The sequence below is a fragment of the Cynoglossus semilaevis genome, chromosome 8, assembly GCF_000523025.1.
Source record: "Cynoglossus semilaevis isolate Cse_v1.0 chromosome 8, Cse_v1.0, whole genome shotgun sequence".
Classification (NCBI taxonomy): Eukaryota; Metazoa; Chordata; class Actinopteri; order Pleuronectiformes; family Cynoglossidae; genus Cynoglossus; species Cynoglossus semilaevis.
In genome coordinates this window covers 378,350-396,381 of record NC_024314.1, presented here as the reverse complement: position 1 = coordinate 396,381, position 18,032 = coordinate 378,350, and the positions used below count along the sequence as shown (strand labels likewise).

General features: G+C 40.6%; 1 protein-coding gene across 1 annotated transcript in view; it reads right to left on the bottom strand.

Annotated features, from left to right (window-relative positions):
- The window catches only part of LOC103381419 (protocadherin-15-like), a 135,439-nt gene extending 117,769 nt beyond the window's left edge, over positions 1 to 17,670 (bottom strand). The window contains 1 exon segment of the mRNA XM_025057291.1: positions 17,618 to 17,670. The gene's annotated coding sequence lies outside the window, so the exon portion shown is untranslated.
- Between the last annotated feature and the right edge of the window lie 362 nt (positions 17,671 to 18,032).

Sequence of the window (18,032 nt, the reverse complement as noted above, 5' to 3'; positions counted from 1 at the left end):
AGCCCCTCACTGTGCCCCCCCCCCCACTGTGATAAACAGCTTGCCAACCTTAACAATAAAAGATAACGATGCAGGTTGTTTTAAGGAAACACAAACAGAAATGAACTAAACTAAACAACTGGGTTGGCGTCGGCTGAGAACATAAACACGAAAGTAACCGGCGTTAAACTGAACACCAAGGAAGTCATGTGAATGCCACACTAACGGTTAACACTTTAAATGTTAAACAAAATGCTAATGATATCGCAATAATCCATCTCTGTTCTATTTTAAAAGACTTGATGCCTCTTTCAACATTTACAATTTTTTTTTTCACTTCATAATTCTTTTTTTTGTGTGTTTGTGTTGCATACTTTGTTTTATCGATGTCACGGCAGCTGTACACAAACAGACGGTCACGCTGATTATTAATAGGAAATATCGAACAGACTGTTTTGTTGCTTGTTATGACAAGACACATGACATGTTTCCAAAGACGAGTTTCTGTGTCCCTGCCACTTTTTAAATCACTGTAATTAAACAAATCCCCCGGAACACAAAGGATGTTGTTCTGTTTTTCGAGCTATCAAAGCAGGAGAAACACAAGCCTTTGTGATGGCTGACTGCTCGAAATGATGGACCGGCATGTCATGTGTTTCTGTTTAATCAGAACAGCGCCAAGGATGGGTGAGTGGATTTTACAAATATCTCTTGAATTCTCAGAAGATGAAAATGTCAAACAGACAGGGCTTTCACCTTGAAATCAAGCATGACTGAGACCAATCAACATGAGCTGATAAACTGCTCCAGCTAGGTTGTTATAATACCTTTGAGATTAATGAAAGAAAACCACGGAAATACTTGCGGGTCAGCGCTAGAATTACAATAAGTTCCGTGTGAAAATATGTTACAGTTTTTTACCAATGAGAGAGAGAAAGAAAAAAATAGTTTAGGGCTGGTTGTTTGTTTTACATAATAATATAATTAGGAAAACAACTTATCATGACATTTTAAATATTAAAAACATTTCCAATAATAAGCAGAATTATTTTTAGAAATGTGTATTATATATATATATGAATATACCTATTACTTTAATATTTCTATCCACCATCCATTTTCAGCCGCTTATCCGTTACCGGGTCGCGGGGAGCAGCAGTCTCCATGACCACCACCCAAATCACATTGCACCGTACCAACCCCCCTGAACCTTCCTGCAGGTGGTGAGTCCACTGGAAGGTACCAACCGCCCTAACCGGGATTTGAACTTGTCCAGGAGGTGAACCCTGAGGTTGACAGAGATATTGCCTCTGGGCCAAAGCGCCACCAAATCTATCTATATAAATAATGTATTTTGTTACCCATGATGCACCACAACCCATTACCCAAACATAATTACACACAGACAAACTGTATCCTAAAATTTAAATTATAGACAATACAATATAAATATATGCAGAACGTAGCAATGTCAAGAAAATATAGAACGCAATATATATATGTATATATATATATATATACACATATATATATATATATACAACTTGTGACAATTCAAGACAATTCAATCAAAAAACACAATAGCAAAGTGGACAATGCTAAGATTAGCGTCTTTGGTGATATTGTACCGGTTGGCCCATTCAGATAGCACAGTTCAGTCTGTAACGTTCATTAGCCAAGATGCAGCAAACATTTATGAGCCTGTGATTGACCATCCAGTAAGACATCATGAATGAAGCAGTGCTAACATAGCTGCAGCCCTTGCTTGTCTGGACATTAGCATATGATAAAAAAATAAATAAATGGTAAGACTTAGAGTCATGTGCTGTAAATATCCCAGATTGTCCCTTTAAAAAAAAAAAACCTGAAAAAAACACCAACAACAAACTTCTTGGCATAAGTTGTCGGCAGCATGAGTATTTGTGTGCAACTGTACAAAAATGCTACACACGAGCCAGCGCTGGTGTTTATTTCGCTCACTCTGCGGCTAATGGGGCAGGATAGCACAGTTGAGCTTTTGCAATCTATTTCCTGTCTTCTACTAAAGCCTGATGACTTATTTCCTGTGTTCCTTCTGGGCTGAACGGACTACCAGTGGGTGACACGACATTAGGGAGGTGTTCGATCCTGCGTACAACGGCGCGTTCTTTAGGTGTGTGAGTGTACTCCATGTCACTCGGCATTGTCAGGTTCCCCTTCACATGTGAGGATGTGAATAATGAGGCACGACCCCGAGTTTAACTCTGAGCAAGTAGGTGTTAACTATGACGGATTGTTCTGCCACTGGTGACCATGGTTGATCAGTCACATAGTGCTACCCTCTTCCCTCTCTTCAGTTATACTGAATACACGTAACTGTGTGAATCCCAATAAATCTCACCTTCTCTCTAATTCGCCAGATTTTCATCTCAAATGTCTGAAACACTGCAGATACTGGGTCTGTATTTGAAGCACGCTTCAGTTTTCTTCCATTTACAGTGTGTACGTAGCAGAGTTGCTACAAAAAAAAAGTATCAGATTTGAGGGGAAATTTCACCTGTGATCGTGTTGTTACAGGAGAGGCAGGAAATACTATCTATTGTTGTTACAGGAGAGGCAGGAAATACTCGGTAGGATCAGTATCAATCCAGTATTGGAACTGAAACAACTACAGCCCGCATTACTTACTTAAGCCTAACTTCGCGCAAAAATTCCGTAAACAAGGACACCTCCTCAGCAACATGGAGAAAATCCACCAACCAACCTATCTAGCCATCTACCCATCCATCCATCTACCCATCCATCCATCCATCCATCCATCTATCTATCCATCTATCTATCTATCCATCTATCTATCTATCCATCCATCCAGCTATCTATCCATCCATCTATCCATCCAACCATCTATCCATCCATCCAGCTATCTATCTATCCATCTATCCATCCAACCATCCATCTATCCATCCAACCATCTATCCATCCATCCAGCTATCTATCTATCCATCTATCCATCCAACCATCTATCCATCCAACCATCTATCCATCCAACCATCTATCCATCCATCCAGCTATCTATCTATCCATCTATCCATCCAACCATCTATCTATCTATCCATCTATCTATCTATCCATCTATCTATCTATCCATCTATCTATCCATCCATCATCCATCTATCCATCCATCCATCTATCCATCTATCCATCCATCTATCTATCCATCCATCCATCCATCTATCTATCCATCCATCCATCTATCCATCCATCCATCCATCCATCTTGTTGTATCAGCCAGGAAAACGTTGTATTAAACATTCCCTATCCCTTTCGTTCAAGAAGACTGGAGATTAAATTTGTCTCTGCGCTGCTTAACTAATGCTTTTTATTGTATTTATCATTATTTATTATTATTTAATTTTTTTTATTTTTCCATTCTCCTCCATGCTACCATTAAATCAAATCATCTACTAAAGCCCATCCACTCTTCATCAACCACTCCTGTTTCCACCCTGCTGTTACCAGCAGTCTCCAGCTCATTGCTTCCTCCGCATAAAATGTCACACTTCCTAACTCTGCCCCTGTCAGCCTAGTCAAGTTGCAGCACCAACCTTCTGGCTCTGACACACTGCCCTGCAACAGGAACTGAGGCCCGCGCTCATCTCACAGCTGCCAAAACCTCTTTAGCGTTGTCACCTCAGTTTTGTTGCGAAGCCGCTGATCTGATGATGTGCACAGAGCCAGTGCAAAGTCCTCATCTCTGCTGTTTATTTGATAGACCAATAGAACGTCGCATGAATAATTTAGCAATTGCATAAATTAATCATTTGCACAAAACAGACATTGCAAGTCCTGCAGAGTTTTGGTTAGATCACTGCGTGTACCGCAGCTGGAAAGCAGGGCTTCAGATGCCTTCGAAATTTTAAAAAATAACAAAAAAAACGCTATCAACTCTCAAGACCATGCTTCTTTTTCAAAAGATATAACAGTATGACCTTTTCTGTTATTGAATTTAAAAGGCTGGAAGAGCAAAGAAAATCATCATTAAAGAAGTCAAAATGAATATTAAAAGAGCTTAATATATTGTTTGTCTTACAATGGTGATTTGCGTGAAAGACAATAAGGAGAAAACTAAAGTAAAACCACCTGTCTGATTCAATCGTGGGAAATTCAATTTCCATTCTTACCTAGGAACAGCTGTACATTAGCACAGTCATTCATTATCTACGTCGCTATCATTTAAGGCTATGCCAAGCTACTGAAGCCAATTAGCAGCACCGAGCAACTGACAATGTACATACAGCACATTGGAAACTCAGATTTCCCTCCGAAAAGTCATTAAATCTCCAGTTTTGGCTGTAACACATTATTCTGCTCAGTAAAGGTTTACATTTGTTGCTGATGATTTTCATGGGGGGGGGGAAAAAAGCCCAAGCTTTAAGAAACACAACTGGACTAAGGTAATTAGTTGGTGAGGTTGGAATTTAGCCTGATTTTAAATGTCCATACATCAGCGTACCTGTCTACCCACCCATCATCCATCCATCCACCTATCCATCCATCATCCATCTATCCACCTATCCATCCATCCATCCATCCATCCGTCCATCCATCCATCCATCTATCTATCCATCCATCTATCTATCTATCTATCTATCCATCCATCAATGTACCTATCGGATCTATCTATCCATCCATCCATCCATCCATCCTCCTCGTAAACATAGCTATTATCTCGCAGCTCCTTCTGTTTCCTTCCCTTTCCCTGTTCTCATCACCACCGTCTTGACATCTGGCAGGCACCTGTTTCAAAGCCAACACTCCAGCTGCAGCATCACCTCATCATTAAACAGCAGGGCAGGTGAAAGCAAGTGGCTGCTGTGCAAAGAGCTGCTTTTCAGCCAAATGACAAATACTTCCCTGCAGAAATGTCTGAAGAAAGAAACGGAGTCAGACGGGGAGTAAATATTGAATCGTAAAGAGCTCCAGATAAATGTTCGCGTCGCTCTGTATCTGCTGCGCATGACGGGTGGTTACTTTTGTGAGCAACTTTGTTTGATGAAATTCTGTTTACGTTGTACGTCTCTGTGACCGTTTTCCCAGAAAATGTAAACATGTCTTTGGTAGCATTAATAATTTTGCGGCTTTACAAAAGATGGTTTGACATATCTCCATGTTAGCATAGCTCAGGGCTTCCCAAACGTTACAATGCCAAGGCCGCCCAAATAGCATTAGCTTCATGTATTTAGCGTTAATTAGCATGTTTTAAAGGACTGTATATTCCCACTGAATAATTTCAGTTTAATAAAAAGTGAAAATAATTTAATAAGAACTTATTAATTGTTGCTCTGCTGGTCTTTTTCTTGTCAAAAAACCTGTCCACTTTCTGCTAGTTAGCTACACGCTAGCAGCTTGATAACAGGTCTACACAGATTATGACATCATCATGCTGAACTTGCAGCTGTCACATGAGGTAACTTGGCATTTTGCTTTTTGTACGCTTCAGGACAAATAGATAAAAATAAAAAAATAAAAATAAATATAGGTCTGTGACACTCAAGGAATCCCACATACAAATCAAGCTAACCTCACACACCGAGTGGTCATATTTGATGGACAAACATCTGTCATTTGCCTAAAAAATAATAATAAAAATATTCTATGAGTCACTAATTAACATGAATCCCTCTCATTTAATCCAGTGCTGCTTCTTTCATGACCCATGCTAATGAGCGTGCTAAGGTTTTCCTAGCCTATCAGGTGCCCTGTGGTTTGACATGCTGCCACACCTGACCCATTATTGTCTGACTAATTTAGGTTCTGAAGTTTTGGACTTAACCTTGACATTTAGAATAACATAGGATCCAAAAATAATAAATACTCTTCTCTATTTCCAATTAAAACTGATTCTTGTCTGTGTACTCATATTTAATAGAGTAATGTTATTTTTTTTTTAAATTCCTACAGTGCATAAGTGACATTGAATCTTAGATTTCTGAAACTTTATTTTGAAATAAAAAACAGTGTATGTGCAATCCATATATATTTATATTTATATATTTATATATATATATATATATATATATATAAAAACAAAAAATATAAACAATTTGGTGTTATTTTTAGTATTATATTTTAATTATAGTATAAAGTAAACTTTATGTTGACTGCATTAATAGAGTTACTGTGTGGAAGAGGTTATGTGGATAAATTCATATTTTAGCTTGAAGTTATACTACAGTTTTTCCAGGGGTCACATCAGCAATACAGTTCCCCTTAAAGGGCCGGTTGTAAATGGAGGACTGTATAGATCAGGGGTCCCCAACCCCCGGTCCGTGGACCAGTACTAGTCCGTAGGTCATTTAGTCCCGGGCCGCAATGGGACACAGTTAAAAAAATTAATACTTAATTTTAGCTAATTTAAATAATTCAAAGAAAATCCAGTCACATCTATTTACTTTATTTAAAGATAATCTGGTAATATTTTTAAAATAACATTTCATTCAGACTCTGATACAAACCGAATATTCTAGTAGATGTTTTATTTTGAAAATGTAATGGTCCTTGAATGCTCAGCACCTTGCTACCTGTCTGTAGTAACGGGTGGTACTGGCTGACCAGTCCTTGGAACAACAAAGGTCAGGGACCGCTGGTATAGATGTAACTACTCCATAACAGACTGAAACATGTTTCTGCAATTGATTATTATTTATTCAAGCTACAAATATTGTTCATTAGTGAAGAATCTCTGCTGCAGAGACTTTACTTTGTCAAACCCAAGCCCCCAGGACTTGAGTTTGACACGTGCTGTTGAACTACACTGAACTAAGGTAAAAAGAAACTTTCTCTTTTTCATCAATAAAAAAAAAAAAAAAAAAAAAGTTTTGGCGAAATTGAGCAAAAAAAAAAAAAAAAAGTCCAAACCTCTATTTCAGTAAAATATGTTTTCAAAGTGACACGATGGAAGGAGAAAAAGCAGAGGAAGAGCACGAGAAGAAAGAGAGACGGAGAGGGGATCAGTTCCATGCCTGGAGCTGTGTGCTGACCCTGATTAAACACCTCCCCTAACTCAACACGACAACTGATAAGACCATCGCACTCTGGGTGATGTACGTGTATGTGTGTGTGTGTGTGTGTGTTTGGGAACAGGAGATAAGGTGCGAGTACACGGACAACATGCGTGAATGAGTGTGTGCGTGACCTAACACCGATTCTCCCGTGTAAACACGCTGACCTGGCGCACTTTGAAGTCAGTCAGCAACGGTCTAAATAATCCCCCGCACACACATACACGTTCAGTGTCACAGAGCCCCCCCTTTTTTTCCCAGAAGAAAAAAAAAAACCCAAAACAATAAACTGTCACAAACACTACTGCAGAAGAAAATAGAGCCTTGGTGAAACTATAATGGGAATGCCAGCTGACAGGTGTGAGTGTGTGAATGTTTGTGTGCGTCTGTGCTTGCCGAGGCCCTCTACAGTTGATAACACTACAGCTTCACAGCAGACATGTTGACTTTCAGGCACCACCTCCCTTCAGCATCGCCGGGTTCTGGCCAAACTATATGTAGATTTTTATTGAAGTGAACTTTTGAACCGCCTAGGTCTATTATTAACATTTACTTTTCTTCCATTTCCTTTCTTTTCAAGAGATTCCTTTCAGGTATTTGACGTTCTCCTGGGACCACACAGGTTTATGCGGGAGATTTTTCGAAGGTAATTCAGTCAAGGCTTTGTGCAGGGCCAATCAATATGGCATTCTTATTCACTCATTCATTCGTTTGATTTTCTGTCAAATCCCCGATAATGCTCTGATGGCAGTGCTCGACGCGCGTACACTTGGCTTTTTTTGGCGAGCTTCAACGATTCCTTTTTCACGGTGTCAACTTTCTGCTTTTGTTTTTCTGTGAGGCGTTCACAGACGACAGCTCAAACTCCGAACTGAGTTGTTGTGTGGCGACTATAAAGTATGTGAACTCTCAGATTCACAGTATTTCAAAAGGGTTTTTAGAAAGAACTGTATCAACCACTTCTTTAAACTTAAACAAGCTGAGGACCACTGCTGCCGTTGTCATTTCATTGGTCGGCCACAGAAAAAAATTATGGTCTGGTTTAAAATAATGCAATACAATACAGTAATACCTTGAGATACGAGCCAACCTTCTAGCTAATGGTTACTTTGAGATATGAGTACGCTTACAGACAGTGACGCTCGGTGGCCGAGCACTCGGAGCAGCCCACGCGTTCAATTCACGTGTTCGTCGACTTCCGTACGCATCTCCTGCAAGTTTTCCGTATTTTGTTTGCGTTATCTACGTGATTTTCTCTCTCTATTTTGTGCATTTTTCTTCATAATAGTGCTGAGTCCTAAGAGAGTGAGTGGTAAAGATGGTGGTGAGAAGAAGAAACGCATGATGACCATGGAAATAAAGCAGGAAATTGCTGTTAAAAATAAGAAAAAAAGGTTGGGGAGCCCTAAAAAAAAAAAACAAAAAGGAAAAAAACCAAAAAAAAAATAGAAATGTAATAAAGGAAAATACATAAGATAAGTCAATTTTTTTATGTATTTGTCTCTATAATAATTAAAAACATTTTTTCCATTGTTATTAGCACTAATAACGGAGTTTTTTAGAGGGCCGGAACAGATTAATTTTTTTTCTGTTATTTCTTATGGGAAAATATGATTTGAGATACGAGCGCCTCGAGTTACGAGCTCGGTCCTGGAACGGATTATGCTCGTATCTCAAGCTATTACTGAACTGTATAAAACTGTCAAAAATTCATCAAAATTAAAATTAGTTTTGACCCAATGTGGGGAATTCACGGGCCAGATGCAGCCCCCATACCAGGTGTTTGAGACCACTGGTTTAAACTATGGCTAATAACTGTATAACTTAATTTAATTTTCAAATAAATTCACATCATCATTGTTTGTGTATCATACTTATAGCAGTGAATACAATATTTTTTCATTAATTTTTCTTTTTTTTTTTTTCTGAAACTGTGCTTGTGTCAGCAAAGACGTCTACGAAATGTTGCTGGTCAGTTCTGTTTGTACCAAACTGTTGGGACAGCGCCTGGTTGACAGATGGCTGTCCACCTGGTGGCTGCGCCTGCTAGCAGTCAGTGAGATAATCTCAGATGGGAGGATTTGTTTCGATAACCTGTAGTGAAAACCTGACCCCTTCGTTTTTAACTGGATTCAGTTCTGGACGCACCAATAACTATCCCTGAGTTTTACTAGTTAACATCTCTGTGAACGGTGACTCGAGCCGCGGTTTGACATTTCCGCGGTCGACTCGATCAGGAATTCGTTGTCATTTAGGTCCAAAAATCCAAAGGCATGTGGGAGCTCACTGATCAAGTAGAAGCTGCTTGGGGATATTAAAGTGGGGCAAGGAGGTTTCTTGGAACTTCTACCACCAATGAATAAAACGAGTTGCGGTGCAGAAGTAGAACTTTTTGGCGCGCGGGGAGCAAATAAAAGCAGGAAATTGACACAGTTTCCAAAACTGGGATGGAACGACATAAACCCGAATATTATTTTCTTTGAGTTTGAGAGTTTTTTTTAAAGGAACTTGTTCGCTGATTTAATGCAATTTTTTCCGCCCTATTTTTCCTCTACCTGTTGTGTGGTGGTGTAAAGTAGAAGCGAAGATTTTGGCTTCACATTAATATTAAAGGGAACAATTAAATTGTTGTGTTGTTGAGTCTCAAGTCAAGCACTCGCTGTCGTGGTTCTCAGTTATTTTCTGTCATGCTCCCCCTTGGGGACAGAAATGTTTTCACGCCCCCTCCCTCAGACCTACACCCCCGCGAATCGAAATACTATTGAGAACATGATATCGTGTATATCTGTATCTGTACAAACCACTGTATGAGTCGCTGCCACCTAGTGACTGGAGGCTTGTTATCATTCAAGCACTACAGCAGCGCTACACTTATGAGCATACCATATTCCACTGAAAGCCCCTCACCATGGCACCTCAACGGGCCCCCTACTGCCTTACTACTACTTACTACTACTGTGAGGTCTCACTTCTGTTCAGTTTTGCTGTACAAGGCCACACTAGACAAAGGTCCCACAAACAGTAGCAACACATTCCTTAGATAGAAATGATCACAGCCCAGACCTGGGCCACAACCAGGAATTCTGGGCCCCTATCATTCAGGGACCCTCGGAATTGTCCCAACACCCCATTTTGAAGAGCCTACGTAAATATGGAAAATGTATGTGATTTTCATTTTTGATTAAAAACCATTTGTTCGGTCTGTTTTACAATACTCTTGCTTCTCTTTGACAAGAACCACATGGTCGTCAACAATCTGTTCCATTTGATAATACATATATGCAATATATATATATATATATATATATATATATATATATATATATATATTGACACCAAGATCAAATGAAGCAGAGGCAGCTAGTTGCTGGTTTGCCATATTTACTTTTTCTTTTTTTATAAAATAATATCTTTGAATCAGTTTCGGCGATACCTAGCATTTGGCGTTTTTTGCGAGCCGCGTCCGATGGGAAGATCATTAGCATTTAAACATCTTTATGCTGCTTTCACGCCGAGAGATGCGACGTAATGAACTGTCTCCAGGCTGTCGTGAATCTTCACCGCGCTTGGGGAAGCTTGTCATTTACATAATCTGATTGGACAATGCAGTTTCCCTTATTATAAAGCAGCTTATTGTTTGCGTTTTATCAGGGGAAGGACGGTCTCTGTTTTTCTTTTTTTTTTTTTTTTTTTTTAGAAATTCATCATTATCATTCATTTAAAAGGAACATGATGATGAAGACAAGCCCATCGGTGCATCGTGGTCCTGTAAAGACAAATGCGCAGCCGTTTGTCTTCCAGTGTAGCACTGCAACAGTTCGCCTCCATTTCTGTCGGCATTAAAAGGAAGTGCAACTGGCTCTCATCTTGTTACCGACATTACTTTAGAGTACATTTGCATAATGCTGAATAAATTATCTATAAAAAGTGGCCTATTGCCATCCGAGTGTTTGGAATCACGAGCCATGAGCACTCAACAAATAATTTGCTCCGGTGTTGGCGCCGGCTGAAATTTATTGGGATCACCAAAACTATTACACCTCATCCTGAGGGGGAACGCATTCAGGCGCTTCACTCAAAAGCATCAACACAAATCCTGCGAGATAAGGAAATGTCGGTAGAAATATGTTTGGCTACACATAATTTCTGTCCAGGGAAAAGATAACCCAAAGAAAGCCCCCAAAATTTTTTTTTACTGCGTCTTTGTAGAAAAGATAAAACTGTCATCAGTGTAAATCTCTCGTGCTGGCCAAGAAACCGTTTACTGTAAACGCTTCACTCTTACAGTAAAGCCACGAGGACCAGGAAGCAGCAGAGAATGTATTGCTGTCATTAAACTGGGATTTTCATTTTCACAATGTTGTTTTCGGTGCGATGTTCGTTTGTCGAACGTTGTAGCTCATCACGCTAAATGAAAGTATAGTCTAAAGGAGCAGCTGTCTGCGATCTGAAGCGGCTTATCCTTCACACGTAGCATCAGAAAACGAAACTTTTAGATTCACAGAATGCAACAGCTTTAAGAAAGAAAAGTAAAACCCTTAGCATTCTTTCAGTCTTTAGAAATGTCTCTCTCTATGCGTTAATTTAAAGAAGGCAAAAAAAAAGAATATTTTTGTTGAGTCAAAGCTAATTTACTGTGAAAAAAACCCAACAATCTCTGTCCCAAGGGTAAACTGAATAAAAACTGAACTGAATATTCTGCTTCCATAGCGAAAGGTAGCACGTCTGCTTTGCAAGCAAAGAACAGAGAGTTCTGGGTTTGAATCCCCAAGAGACCTTGTAAGACTTGTAAGTTGCTCTGGCACCTCAAGGGCCTGCGGGCCACAATTTGAGAACCTTCAGTAAAGACCATACTAAACATACTTCTTAATCAAATGACCTCATCAGATGTATACAACTATACATGAACTGTACATTGAAGTAGCACATCCTAGACCAGGCGTGGGCAAACTAAGGCCCGGGGGCCACAATTGTCCTAAAATTGAACAGGGGGGCCGGGTCAGGAGCAGATAGATGGAGCGTTGGTGTGAACTAAGATAAATGACATGTAAAAGTCATCCATAAAGGCTAAAATGCTAAAATGCTTTTAGCATTTTCTACACCATCCATAGGAAAAATGTGGGCATTGCAGGGAAAACGCAGAATTATAATCACAATACAAACCAATTATATGATTCGGACAAGTTTGACCGGCCGAATTACAAAGCTGAACGGGCCGCATCCGGCCCCCGGACCTTAGTTTGCCCATGCCTGTATTAGACAAATGGGGGAAAATATCCTAAAACTCTGATCCAAAAACGCACGTACAGTATGTAGACTGACTCAAACATTATGTAGAGTCTCCTTGTCTCAGAGCCCAGAAGAAAAATGAGGAATCTCGTCTTGAAATTACATCCGAGAGAAACTTGATACACTATACGGCCTAGACATAAAATATATCAAAGGTATCTCTGACAATAAAATTGCCAGTCATTCTCTCCTCTCTGGTTGTGTGCTTTTAGAATACATCTCACAAAGAACTGTAATTTTTTTTTTGTAAGCGATATGAATGATACTTCCTGTTTCTACGTGAAGAAGTGACTTTTCATGTTTTTGTTTTCGGGGTTATTTTAACAAATAGGTTCATTAAAATAACAGACTGGTGTAAATGAAAGTACTGCTGTTCCATGGACAAACCACAGCAATACATTGGTTTAATGCAGTAGTTCTCAATTATTTTCTATCATGCCCCCCCTTGAGGACAGACATTTTTTCACGCCCCCCCTCCTCCGACCCACATCCCCCTAAATTGAAATACGGTTGAGAACCTGATAACATGTATATTTCCATCTGTACAAACCACTGTATGAGTTGCTGCCACCTAGTGACTGGAGGCTTGTTATCATTCCAGCATTACAGCATGTGGTACACTTATGTCCAGTGTTCCATATTCCATTGGAAGCCACTCAAACCCCCTCTCGGAACGGCCCCCCAAGGAGGCCCGCAAATGACTCCTACACTCAACTCCCAATGTGAAACCAACAACTACGCCCCTTGTGGTTTCTAAGGTGAACACCTTAAAATAGAGCACAGGATGTGTAATTTCGACAACAGTGACATTCCTATTTAACTAGTTCACTAGTCATGAAAACCTAGCAGTCAAGGTGAAGGTCAAACACCTTCCACCTGGACCAATCATTTTCCGGAATTCAAAAATTGACTTTGCCCTCTCTTCTTGTCTGAAAAAAAAAAGAACGGAGCTTGGTGTCACAGGCCAAGTTTTGGAAGTGTATTGAGGGCAGGCAGAAGATACAGGTGAGGTACAGACGTTCGCTAACGCAAGTCCAAACTGAAGGGAACATGGGTAGAACAAGAAAGGACATGAGAAGAAGCACTGAGTCACGCACCTGCAGATCAGTAACACGACGCAGCCATGACTAAGATGACAGTGACAACAGGAAGGGCAGAGAGCCAATAGAGACGGGACAGGACGGGGGAGGGGAGGGGTTAAGCCTGCTAACCACTACACTATAGAACCACAGTATAATCCATCTATCTATCCATCCATCCATCCATCCATCCATCCATCCATCCATCCATCCATCTATCATCCGTCTATCCGTCCATCTATCCATCCATAATCTATCCATCCATCCATCTATCCATCTATCCATCCATCTATCTATCATCCATCCATCTATCTATCCATCTATCCATCCATCCACCCCTCCATCTATCCACCCATCCATCCATCTATCCATCCCTCTATCCATCCATCCATCTATCATCCATCTATCCTTCCATCCATCCATCTATCCCTCCATCCATCCATCCATCTACCCATCTATCCATCCATCCATCTATCCATCTATCCATCCATCTATCCATCCCTCTATCCATCCATCCATCTATCTATCTATCTATCATCCATCTATCATCCATCTATCTATCATCCATCCATCTATCTATCCATCTATCCATCCATCTATCCATCCATAATCTATCCATCCATCCATCTATCATCCGTCTATCCGTCCATCTATCCATCCATAATCTATCCATCCATCTGTCTATCATCCATCTATCATCCATCTATCCATCCATCTATCCATCCCTCTATCCATCCATCCATCTATCATCCATCTATCTATCATCCATCCATCTATCTATCTATCATCCATCTATCCCTCCATCCATCCATCCATCTACCCATCTATCCATCCATCCACCCCTCCATCTATCCACCCATCCATCCATCTATCTATCTATCATCCATCTATCATCCATCTATCTATCATCCATCCATCTATCTATCCATCCATCTATCTATCCATCTATCCATCCATCTATCCATCCCTCTATCCATCCATCCATCTATCCCTCCATCCATCCATCTATCTATCTATCCATCCATCTATCTATCTATCCATCCATCCATCAACCCATCTATCCACCCATCCATCCATCTATCTATCCATCTATCCATCCATCTATCTATCCATCCATCTATCCATCTATCCATCCATCTATCTATCTATCTATCATCCATCTATCCCTCCATCCATCCATCCATCTACCCATCTATCCATCCATCCACCCCTCCATCTATCCACCCATCCATCCATCTATCCATCCATCTATCCATCTATCCATCCATCTATCTATCCATCCATCCATCAACCCATCTATCCACCCATCCATCCATCTATCTATCCATCCATCTATCTATCATCCATCTATCCCTCCATCCATCCATCCATCTACCCATCTATCCATCCATCCATCCATCTTTATGTCCAGCTGAACTACATTCATATTATAACTCCAGTTACTCTCACGTTCTTAACTTCTCAACATCTCCAGCTCCATTCATCCATCCATCTGTCCATCCATCCATCTATCCCTCCATCCATCCATCCATCTACCCATCTATCCATCCATCCACCCCTCCATCTATCCACCCATCCATCCATCCATCCATCTATCCATCCATCCACCCCTCCATCTATCCACCCATCCATCCATCTATCTATCTATCCATCCATCTTTATGTCCAGCTGAACTACATTCATATTATAACTCCAGTTACTCTCACGTTCTTAACTTCTCAACATCACCAGCTCCATATCCATAACATGTTGTCTGATATTTCCTTATTTTATGTTTTCATTGTGCATCTGAGATCATTCTAACATACAGGTCTAACTTCATTTTCAGACTGCTCAACCACCGCCGTCCTTCTCAGCTCTTCTATTCTTTCCAGGTTCATCCCGGTTTACACTCCACCACCTGCTGCTTTCACTTTTTTTTCCTCATTTAAACCGTTTCGAGCCAAAACACACTGTTTGTGCGTTCCCTCTTTTTCGACAAAAACTAATAATCAGCATTTTTATAAACCAGCTTCTGTTTTGAACTATTAATAGAAGCATTTACAAATAATAACTCTCCATGCAAACTACAGTTCATGCAAGCAGGGGGCGCTGTCAGGCCCCTGTGTAACACACTACTGAACATAGATATATTTCTACATACAGTGCAGTATGTAGATGTGTAAATATATATTTAGCAATATTTTACTATATTATTACAATAAATTAACCCCCGCCCCCCATGCAGTGCCACTGCACACAAGTACTGTTATACAGTGCATTCAATACACTGATTATTAAAGCAAGGCCAAAACTAGACCTTGTGTAATTGGAGTACTGCTGGTTCAAATCCCAGCCCTGGCAGGACTGTGTTGTGTTCATTAGGCACCTATTGTAACACTCCTCAAGCCCCCCCCCTCCATTGTTACATAGTAAGAAAGGCAGCATGGGTTAAGCAGATTAGCATCAACACTACAGTATGTAGAAGTGAGAAAGAACATCCTACAAAAATGAAGAAGCGTAAAAGCGCTAGTTGGCGAATGAAGAAACGTGTGAAGCTGTTGAAGAAAATGTATCACTTTACAGAGACTCCGCCATCGGAAAAAAAAAAAAAAGAAAAAAAAAAGACAAGGATTTAGCAGCAGCTATTTAAATCCCACTCCTGGTGAGACTTTCATCCAGCGTGACAAACAAGATTTGACACGGTGACAAGGAGACAGGTCGCAGGTTCGCAAGACGTAGACTTCTGCACACAAGCGGGGGGGGGGGAAAAGAAACAGACCCTACCCTGGTAGACAACTGACCCCTACGAAGTCACTGAGTGACTCCAGAGTCAACCTGGTGTGCTAACACACACTGAAGCTAAGCGTTGTTCGAGAGCAAATTCCCTTAATCCTAACCAGACCACAGAGTCTCAGTACTGAAGTTCAGGTTCCCATGAAGAACTATCAGTCCTGAAAAAAGGTACTCAGAACACGCACATCAACTGCTCACTCATCTATTTACATTAGCAGTCAGCTGACAGCGAAGGGCAACTTCGAATTATTTGCCATGGTTTATGTAACCTTCCTTCACCTTTGACTTTCTCCCCTCACTGCTCCGTACGACAGCTTGCAGTAATTCGGAATAATCGGATGACTCGCCTTTCTAATCCCAGACACACAGGCTGCTGTTGCTGTTGTTTAGACGACTGCGAGCGCACACCGTCCGCACATGTAGCGCAGGAGTCGACACGCACCGTTAACGGAGGGAAATCTTAGCTTAGTTAACGATGAGGTCCAAGAGAAGTACCGGGACTCCCTTGTGTATTTGGAAATCAAATTTGGTAAAAAAAAAAATTTAAAAAAAAATTAGTTTACAAAAAAAAATTTTTTTAAATTTTAAAAATTAGTTTAGAAATAAAACCCCAAATTGGCATTGGGAGTTAACCATAAATTAGAGAAAACTTTGTAACGGTTTCCAGTTGGACAATATTTAATCCATACAAATCAATACGTAACTGTCTGTGTTTAAATGTTTATCAATCATTGGCTCGACATTCTGCCATTTTCTGGACAGAATTGTAAAAATACTACTGCCTTTTTCATACTCTGGGAAATAATAACTGCAACAACAAAAACAAAAAAACCTCAGTGCTTTTCAAAGACCATCAGGATCGTGCCATATCTGGCAGAGGTGCCTGCACAGTAATTGAAGTCTAACAGCTCTGGGCTACTTGTTGAAACAGGTAGGATACATGAACCCATGACATCATAGTAAATCGCTTCTCTAACAACCAGTGTGTCCCACTTTTGTGTCAAACTTTTGGCACAAAACCGAGGTTTTCGAATCCTTTCCTTGCTGGTTTCACAGTAAAAAAAAAAATCTGATAATAATAATAATCGTGTACTTTAGTGTGAGAGAAAACGTCAGTGATAAGCAAAATGACCTGCAGGCTGTGTTGCACAGTTGCCTCGAAATGATTCGAGGCGTCGTCAAATCAACTAAACCAGCAACAATAATCTGCTCGGTGGGTTTCAGCACCGCGGACAGCGACTGGAACCGGAACGGCTCCAAACTGCGGCCACGCGTGTCCGACTGTCATCGCGTTTGACTCACTGGAGCAGCAAGGCATTTGAAAATATACTCAAACATTTGATATCAAATAAAGCAGTGAAGGAGAGACCAAAACGAGGAGCAAAACGTGACACCAAACTCTTGGCGGAGTAGCCTGGACACAGCGGTAAGCGTCAGAACACACACACGACTTACCTTGTTATCCTCGTGGAAGCCATAATTCTAAAAGCAAAAAAAAAAAAAAAAAATCTACTTTTCTTTCACACACTGTTGCCGTCCCAGGGCCGCGGCGCAAAAAGACACAGCGCCCGAAGCGGAAATCCACGAGATAACATCCGCGCAACTCATCCACCCGGCTTCGGTCTGCGTATGCTGCTCAGACAACACTTTTGTGGAGGAGGAGGAGGAGGAAGAGGAGGAGGAGGAGGTATACCTCTGTCTGCGGCTTCAAGACTAAAAAAGAGTTTATAATCAGAGTGACAGAAATGACAGCGCTGTTGCCTTCATCCAGAAATAGGTGCATTTCCTCCACTGCCTCTAACGCGGTGTCCTCTCCGAGATGAAGTCTCCGGGAACTATACCAGAGCAAGGAGGAGGAATGTGTCTCTCA